Source organism: Trachinotus anak, unplaced genomic scaffold (genome assembly GCF_046630095.1).
Source record: "Trachinotus anak isolate AG129_WGS33_773 ecotype Australia unplaced genomic scaffold, CSIRO_AGI_Tana_v1 ptg000005l, whole genome shotgun sequence".
Classification (NCBI taxonomy): Eukaryota; Metazoa; Chordata; class Actinopteri; order Carangiformes; family Carangidae; genus Trachinotus; species Trachinotus anak.
In genome coordinates this window covers 14764072-14774199 of record NW_027273856.1, presented here as the reverse complement: position 1 = coordinate 14774199, position 10128 = coordinate 14764072, and the positions used below count along the sequence as shown (strand labels likewise).

Sequence of the window (10128 nt, the reverse complement as noted above, 5' to 3'; positions counted from 1 at the left end):
AAAATGCAGATTATGGTATTCAAGGTGATGCATGTAGTGCAATCATAACGTAAAGTTTGTTCAAAGTTGTGGTCTGAGTTTATGCCGTCACTGTCTGTCATTCTTGCTTAGATAGAGCTGAATCTTCCTCCTGAGGGCAGGAGGTCAACCAGGTGGTGACCTGTTGTGTGATAAAGCTGCAGCGGCACCACTATGTTGTAGATATGTTTGTTTAGTGCTATTTAGCAAATATTGGCATGCTAAATTAAGGTGATGAAAATAGCAACTATTAGCTGGTAATAATCAATAAGTTGACACAGTCACAGAGCTTTGAGCATTTAGCTTAAGCTTCTTAGCTTCTTCTTCTGATGTTTTTCTTGTGGTTGGCAGTTTTTTGGTTGATTACTGCAACTTCCTGCTGCATGAGTGTTGTTGACTCTCATAAGTTATAGATGTTGGGTTATTTGACGTGGGCTTGTGTGAGGTACTTGTCTATCATCTGCTTAGCGGTTTGTATTTCCTGCAGTAGAGCCGGAGCACCGGCACAGAAGCTGAGTAATGTGCTGCTGTGGACGGGGGACAGCAAAAAGAAAAAGTATTTTAGCCACTTAAAAAAAATGCCAACAGAAAACAAGCTCGTATCTGTTTAAATGGACACTTCATTTTAAATCTTTTGACCACTTAATCTGCTGTCAAACAACTCTTTTCTTTGAAACAACATTTTTTCACCCTTTGAACCACTGTATTTTTACGCACATGCGCACCTACACTCAGCTCTGTCTGACTCAGACAGCTGATCTGCAGATTAATACAGTGTGTAGTAATACAGTAGTTCAATGGTTCACAAACTGTTTGACGGCAAGATGTGAAAACATTCAAAATAAAGTGTAGCTTTAAACTGATATTTTTTTTTCTGTGGGCATTTTTTAAAAGTGGCTAAAACACATTTTTGATGATGTCCCCATCCACAGCTGCACATCACTCAGCTTCTGTGCCATAGCTCCTGCTGCTTCTCTAAACCGATCGAAAAATATTTTAATCTTACAGAGGGGCTTAAATATTTGCCAACATGCTCTAATAAAGTGGCCAGTAGAAGGAAATCACAACCAATACGACTTCCAAAAGAACTGACCTCTGATCAAATCATAGTATGTTCCCCATGTGTCTTTTTCTATTCTGGAAGTCAGAGATCATTTTCATATGGCCAATTCTCTGATGGACCAATGGCTGGATGATCGAGTCCGCTGTGGTTGCTAGGAGATTGCTGACTGGCACCTCAAAGCCTCAACTGAGAGCCTTTTTTTTTTATCTGATGTCAAAGGGAAATTGTTATTTAGTGATACCTCCATCAGTAACACGTTTCTTGAAAATGAATCCTGCTGGTTTTGCCCCTTGATTCCTGATAAAATTCAGACAGGTTAAAGTGGGCAGTATCCTCTGACTCACTGTAGAGTAACACTGAACAGAACAGGTCCCAGTTTCCCAGTGGCTGGGAAGTTGAAGTGGTAGTACTTTCTGTGGACTCAGTGGAGCATGAAAAGCTTTCTCCCCAGGCTACGGGCACACAAGAATGTCAGAGAGGACGAGTTTGTTCTGTCTGGCCACATGGTGCCACAGGAGAGGCGTCTTCTTTCAGGGAGTTGGATCAGAGTGTGGAACTAACTCACAGTGAGGAGGAGCTCCTGAGCGTCACTGCAACAGGCCAGCAACAACGAGACTGACAGGGTGTTCACTCTGCACACGCTATTCAACAGGAGATTTGATTGCGCCGAGTCATTTCTCACCAAATTTAGCTGAGGCCAAGTTTACTGTGAGGTTTCCAACTAAACATAAGGTGACAGAGGAAGGGCAGGCTGTACCTGGCAAACAGAGATTTCTGAGGGCGCTGTCACACAAATTGAGCCTGTGCAAACTCTGCGGAGCTTACAAGCTTTTTTTTTTTTTTTTTTTTTTTTGGGGTAGGTGAGAGTCCATTAGGAGTGACAATGCAATCGGAAAGAGCAGGTGTAGAATGAGATATTTTCCCTCAGTGTAGCACAGGTCCACTGTCATGAAAGCCACCACACAGCCACTCGCTGCAAACGGAAAGGAGCCTTTGCACTTATTGGCGGATGTCTTTGCTGTTTCCTGAAATACCAGTGCCCAGTGGAAGTGTTAGGCCTGGGGAAACCCTTGTTGTGTGTAGTGTTAGCTGTCAATTGAACCAGATTTTCATTTACACCTTACCAGCATACACAACAGCAGACTGTGAAATAATCCTGTGAAGAGAGCGATAAAAAGAAAAACAACAGTGGCCACAGTGTGACACCAAAGTTATTTCATATTACATATTGTATAATGTCAGTTATTTTTTTATAATAAGAGTCTTAACTATTTTTTTTATTTGATACTGATTGGCAGCCTCGACATTAGAAAATTTAGGACTCCTTGTGGTGGCATCAAAAAACTCACCACTATAGGACACTGAGAGGAAACACTATGTACGCGTCTTGAAGTAGCTCATTATGAGCTGATTAACAATAACTTATACACCACTGTCCAAAAGAAATATCATCACATTTGCAGCTGGGATCAGGACCTCCTGTGTCTACCTCTTCTGTCTTTATAATGTGGCACTATATGGAGGTGTTGCTTATTGTGGCGAGGCAGGTTGCTTTCATGAAACACATACTTTGTTTTTAGCCAAGCATTTTTGTCACCATTCTTGCTCACCATGCCTGCTATAAGTGTAAGATGTAGCCTATAGGGCAGCCATAGGAACACCACAGCTATGTTATACTGATATAATGGATGAAATAATGCTTATAGAAATGAATATCAAGGATGAACACAATATAGAAATCTTTGGTAGAAACCAGAGGACATTGTTGGTTTTAGTCTTTTCATGGAATTTGTTGACAGTAAGAAAATATAAAATCATCTCGGTCTTATCCTCTAAATACACAACACAACACAACATATTTTTTAATACATTTGATTGTTGGCTCCTACCTCTTGGCCTTATTTTATTATACCAGAATACCACTATATTTAGAACATTCTGCTAATAAAACTAGATTCTTTATTAGTCAAGCGATCCTGTTAAAAAAATCTTTCTGTTCCCAACATTGTCATTTTCCTTTTTCACACATTTGTCCTGATTAAACTGTTTTATCCTATACCTTATTTAAAGGAGCTATTTGTAAGTTTTGCTAATACTACATAGCCCAGCGTTAGCATTAACAGCTGTTTACTTACCAGTTTTGGCAAGAGCTTTGTGCTAGATGCTACAGTGACTTGGTATCGGAGAGTGACAACAAATAGCTGCCGGCATGACTCTGGCAGCTACTGGTGCCACCACAAGTATCACAGGTACAATCACTCTCTCAGGTCAGCTTTTTTAGAGTAGCATCCTTAAAAACTATCTGGCATCAGTCGGAACAGTGGCTGCGAACATTGCATCTCACTGGAGGATGCCACAAACAGAGGCAGCTACTGTGGCTGATGGTCGTGCCACTGGAAGTGCCGGTGCTTGCCTCCACTTCCACTATTTCAACCAGGCCTAAAATATTCTAGTACTCTTTCCAGCGCTGGATATACAATACATAATTTTATTTAGAATGTACTCCTGATAAAATGTATAATATGGATTCACTCAAAACTCACCTCTGCAGGCTTGACAGACACTTTTTTTACACATGTTGGCGATGCCCAAAGGTAAGATTTTTGTGGGAAAATGTGAGCAAGTCCCTGGATAATAGTAAAGGCCGTACTGTCCCTTGTGATCCTTTTTATTGATTTGACTGTGTTAGACATCAATTGCTACAGTGTTTTTTTTTTTTTTATGTGAGGAGGCTTAGGGCAAATATCACTTACTGGTTCACAATCTCCTCAGTCATGGGATCATGAACACTTTGGGCTTCTGGGCTCAAACATCCCTTCACATGCAAAACCTTCTGCATATCTCTCAGTTACACCTTAGAGAGAGATCAACAAAACTTTTATATATTAAATTTGAGGGTTAGAGAGATGCAGTGGTTTTCATCTGTCTGTGAATTCCCCATACCATGTAAAGATGATTCACAATAGTTATTTGAATGGAAAAACTCAGATGGTGCAACTAACCACAACCCTGGGGTTACAGATCAGGGACAGTTGCAACATATTGAAAATACATCAAATTTCAAAATTCAAATTTAACTTTTGCTTTTTGTCTCAGTAAGCATGGTATTCTCAAAATAGACATGGTTTTACAATATTATAGTATTATTTATTTATACAATAATATTATAGTATAGTGTTTTTTTAGAACATAGGCCTACCGTGAGTCAAAATAAGCACAATTTATCTGTTTTATTGCTTATAACGAACAGAACAGGCAAATATATTATAAGACCATGAAGCTGACACAAATGTTAGAATTAGCAATTATTGTTATTATTGTTGTTGTTGTTGTTGTTGTTGTTGTTGTTGTTGTTGTTGTTGTTGTTATCTGTTGTGCTATGGGATAAAATTATCAGCATATATTCACCCATTTTGACAACGTCATTTTCTTTTTTCACCTCATTGTCCTGACTCAACATTTGTAAGTTGTGCTATTGCTACATAGCCAAACGTTAGCATTAACATCTGTTTACTAACCAAGAGCTTCAGCCATTTTTGCCTTTATAGTACTACCGCAGTACGTCTTCGGGGCAGCCTGGATGCACAGTGACTCGGTATCGGAAAGTGACAACAAACATGGTCCAGCTGGACTGGGGCTAGCTGGTTAGCGTGCTAACTTCAGTAGAAGAAAAGAAGTGATAGAAATAGAAGTAAAATAAGAGGGTTTCTGTCCATCGCTGGATGCAGCTCTTGCTGAGTAAAGGAATGAAGTGTGATGCTGAACTTTTCTGCTAAACTGCTCAGTAAAGAACTGTTAATGCTAATGTTGGGTATGTAGCAATAGTAAAACTTACATATAGCTCATTTAATTACCAAAATAAATTACCCAGTTATGATATTTAAAACATTAACTTTAACACTTTTCATTGTAAGAGAGCAGTGGTTGGTTTTGTGCCCATTTTGTTGTTTGTTGATATATTTTTCTCTCTCTTACAGACAAGTAGATGATCAGACATGACCTTGAGTGCAGCTACAATAGAGTTTGATACCACTCAGGCATCAATAATGAATGTCAGGTTTTTTTTATTTTTATATAACTTTTGATCGCAGACACAGTGACTTCGTCTGTCTGCAGACTTTTTCTCACCTGGAAAAACATACAGCACTGTTTCTCTCCGCCTAAACAGATACTGCAGTGGCAAGCCTCTTCTCTGGGGATCGTCAAAAGCCGTTCTGGGAAATGCAGGAAATCACGACTTGAAGTAGAAGTACAGGCAGGAACATGGTTCCAAAAAAAAAGTAAATTACAACACTTTATCACTCCTGGGACACACTCAACATCACAAATTGATGTTATCCAGCAGTGTGAGAGTATCCGCGGGTGGATTTTTCCTCTCACCTCAGAGTCAGTAATGCATGGCATTAACCTGGGTCTAACTTTTTTTTTTAACAAGTTGATATAAACCACATTCTACAGAGACCACATTTCATTTTCAAGGGTTTGTAGATAATTTCTACAAGAGCTCCCCGTTATGCCTTGCTGCCGCAGTGATGGCTCCATTAACGCCACCATTCCCATTTAACCTAGTTACCACTCAAACAGCAAATTAATGTTTCACTTCAGTGTTCATGAGGGCCTTGCGTCACATTTCAGGGCTTGGTGAGATTAATGGCATCGGTCATTATGTGATAATATCTACCTCTGTCTCAAGGAGGGCCAAATCTACAGCTCTCCAGTATGTGACCAACATTTCATGGTTCTCTAGCCGTTTTCCTTCAAGGACATGTTATAGTAGAGTGAAGCACTGCGGCCGCTCTGAGCTAATGGACCTTGAATGTGGAATGTTCCAAAAGAGTGGGCTCCTCACAGCGGAGTGCGGCAGGCCCTGATTACAGAAGTGACAGTCTGGACATCCAGAAGAATTACTGTGATTGTTCTGCTGGAGTCAGAGGAAAAGGGGAGGGCCTGCGGGATAAATCACTCTTTATCTAGTCTATCAGATGATTCCATAGCGTGTATAGCAATAACAATATCTCCTTGAGGACCTTGAGTAGTGTCTCATGCACTAAAACAACTCTGAGTACGTCTTTTTAGTATAAGATGCTGTTAAGAGTCCATCAGGAAGAAATTACCCAAGAGCTCCACAGCCAACACAGGCTCTGTCTTATGAATCTGAACAAGCCTTGATTCTGTCAATTACTGTGATAGTTCACTGGCTTCTCCTGCTTTCTCTTGCACAGACATTTGAATGACCCACTGATGGAGAAGAAAGGAAATGGTTACAATTGTAGAAAGGGATTTTTTAAATTGTATTTTTATTTCAAAGCTTTGCCATAACAAGTACACATTCATTTCTGTTTTATGCCTGCTCTCCTTCACTATCAGGAAATGTGCAGCCCTGCAGATCATTTTCCCTCACTCCTGTCTGACATCACAGGGATAAGAGAGAAAGGGCATGAATTTAGTATCAGTAAATGTTGGTGCACCAGAACAGTAGCAGCTTGTGTTCATCATATATTCACTGGCAGACTTGGAAAAGTGTAGTTCCTGAGTCATGTGAGACAGAAAAATCATTCAGCATTGACAGAAATCACATAGTAGCCAGATACAGTCAGGAGCCTGGGCAAGGATGTGGAGGCTGGTTTGAGATACGTGCACTTTACTTGAGTATTTTTAATTTATGTAAATTTATACTTGTCTCCACTACATTCGTCTGTTTTAGTTAGCCTGCTAGTTACTTTTCAGGTTACAATTTTTCATACCCTTCCTGTCCAGTGAAAACAATGTATCTCCAAATGGTTGTGATTTTGTTATATAAACAAGCAATAAACCGAAGGATTAGGTGTTCCTTTATGTGGTGAGGAAATTCTCCTGGTTCTTAAGCTAAATAAACTATTTAAAAACCTTATGGATTAGCTGGAAAATCTTTGTTACAAAGCTTAAAACAGGCTGTTTTTCTGAGCTCCTGAAAAGTTGACTGTTTAGAGATATGGTTCTTACAGGACAGTAATGCTCCAAACTTACGATGATTATATATGATGCATTGTTGTTATTAAACCCAGCAGTATATAAAGTCGTTAAAATTAGCTCAACCATCTGCAGCAATGAAATGCAACATATTAATGCAGCAGTGATATTAATCCAAAACATCATAGATAATAATAAAACACCGACAGGGACCATTTTTCTGCATGAGTACTTTTACTTTTGATATAATCTGTTAATGGTTCATGGTGATTTCAGAAAAGTTAAAGAAGAATTCAGGTTTTATGAGAATTTGAGTGTTATTTTTTTACTTTTGGAGGCTATTTCTGTCATTTGTGCTGCCCAGTGAAACAAGGAATTATTTCCATATTGGATGATTTTGCAATGCACACATTACATTCATGTTCAGTGTCAACACAGGATGTAGTGTGATGGAGGTTGGTGCCTGACATTCATGCAGGAGACAGGTTTGTGCCCAATCACCTGAAATTAATGCTTCCCTTTTTCATTTACTGTGACCACAATTGTTCCCTAACCTTCAGTGTTCATAGTTTATTTGCTATAACTGTGGTCACTCTCTTACATTATCCATACTGTAATTGCCATGAGAAAAAAAGCTAAACATTTTTAATATTTAACATCAATATGTAAGGATAAAACAAAACAAAGAACCTAATTATAATCTGAGGTTTTGTGGAAGTGTCAATATTGATGTTCTTGTCTGCCAAGAGGTTTGGTTAATACCATTGCACTCACCAAGAAACTGCTGAGATCAACGGCAACATTGCTGCAACAACCTCTGTGTTTCTGTAAGACGAGTTTGATCATCTTGCTGTTAATGTTTTTTGATTATCAGACTTTTTTAGATGTGTGTTCCGCCTCTGTTACAAAGTAGATTTACAGTGTGGACAATCAGATGACAGCATTATAGAGTATATGGTAAATATTAATGAGAAATGTAAGGCTACAAGAAATCCTCTCCACAATGAAGACCGGGAAAGCGGACAGACTACACAAACATATAAGAAGCAAAACCAACACATCATTCACACATCTAGAAAACAACACAGACAGAAACAAGGAGGAGGCTGGGAATCCTGGAGGATGAAGATCCAGATCCAAAACATCTGGAATCAGGCTTTGACAACCAGGACAGGGAGAGAGGTCCCAGGACAGCTGATGTGAAAAGAGAGAGATCGGCACACTGCCTGGATGCCCATGTGCTTGAGGTGAAAAACAGAGGGTTAGAGAGATGCAGTGGTTATCAGAATGTTTACATGAATCTCATTAGCAGGACAACATGCACTATACTGTGTACAGGGTTTAATGTATTCACTGAGGCTGACCCACCAGTGGGAGAATGGAAACAGGTACAAAGCCTGAAATAATCAAAGACAAAGCCACTAACTGAAAGCGAAGTTAGAAAGACAAGTTTCAAGTTTGGTTTTAAGGCCTCAACAGTCAAATAGTTTAATGTCAGCAAGGAGGTTGTTCCAGAGGAAGTGGGCCCGATAGGAAAACGCCCTGCAGCCAGCAGATGTCTTTTTAACTCTGGGGGCAGACAGGAAGCCTGTATTCTGAGAGCTAAGAGCATGGGATGAAATATAAGGTTTAAGGAGATCAGACAAGTATGAAGGGGCATGATAGGAAAAAGTCCTGCAGCCTGCTGACTTCCTTTTACCTCTAGGGACAGACAGGAGCCCTGGAACATTCAGTTTTAGAAGGTCAGACTGGTGTGAGAGGGCAAACCCATTTAGCACCATGTATGTCATTAAAAGCATCTTAAAGTCTGATCTGACATGGATAGGGAGAGAATATTAGATGTTGTGTAGGCAAAAAAAGATGGTCTTGGTGATATCTTTACTGCGCTGATCATAAAAGAAGGAAGGCTCATACGTACCACCAAGGTTATTGGCTGTTCTACTTTGAGAAGGGTTAGTGTTACTCATTCAAATGAGGCCAATGATCAACATCTTAGAATTTAATAGTAGGAAATGTTTTCACGACTAGCTTTTCACAGCAGAAAAACAGGTCTCTGAGGTTATAATTGAAAGAAGAGTCATCAACTTTTACAGAAAGTTACAGCAAAGTATCATCAGCGTAACAGCGGGAATAAATTCCATGACATAATTTGGCCAAGAGGTGAAATATAAAGAGAGAAAAGGAGAGGGCCAGGAGCAGAGCCGTTCACATCAGAAAACACTGATGTTGTATCATTGTAGGAAACACAGTGTTCTTTCAGATAAGTAAGACTTTAACCACACCAGAGCCAGGCCAGACACGACCAATAGGTTTTCTAATTGGTCTGGGAGCATACAATACATACAATACATACGTACAATACGTACAATAGAAAAGCTGCACTGAGAAGCACACAGGTGGAATCTGAATCTGTAAAAGGCAGAAGATGATTTACCACTTTAGCAAGTGCAGTTTCAGTGAAGTGACAGGCTGTGAAAGCAGATTGAAAAGACTACTGTCAGATATGTGGACTGAGAGTTGCTGAGATGCTTTCTCTTCTAGTTCTTTTGAAAAGAATGGAGGCTCTGAGACTGGTCGATAATTATTAAGAGACCCTGGATCAAGGTCTGCCTTTTTTTAAGTAACATGCTAACTACAGCAGTTTTAAAGATAGTGAGGATGATGTCAGATGTGATTAGAGATTATAAAGATTATAAATCCCAAAACTGACCAGAGATTTCTGGACAGTTTAACTGGTAAAGGGGCAAAAAGGAGGGCAGTTTATACATTTCAAAGCCAACACAAAGATAGACAATGCTTCCTGAAGGTATAGTCTCAAAATGTGTTAAAACAGAGACTATCTGGGACTCAACATAATGCTCGACTGGGCCTACAGAAAAAGGTGAAGATGAGAAACTTAATTTTGCATCTAATCTCATCTAATAATTTCAGGAAAGGCAGCTAAGAATAATGTTTATTGTTACTAATTAATACTAACTTTAAATTGAAGCAAGAAGTTGGTCGGATTTTTTTTGGTAAAACCTTTGATCTTTGCCTTCACTTTCTTTCAGCAAACAGAAAATAGGAAATTAGAAATGAGAGATGGGGCATGCACGACT

General features: G+C 39.4%; 1 long non-coding RNA gene across 1 annotated transcript; it reads left to right on the top strand.

The window, feature by feature from the left end:
• Positions 1 to 1042: 1042 nt before the first annotated feature.
• On the top strand, positions 1043 to 7205 carry LOC139621255 (uncharacterized). The gene is made up of 3 exons (XR_011690968.1): positions 1043 to 3675; positions 5059 to 5133; positions 5250 to 7205. It is a non-coding gene; the product is annotated as an uncharacterized lncRNA (long non-coding RNA).
• Positions 7206 to 10128: the final 2923 nt, after the last annotated feature.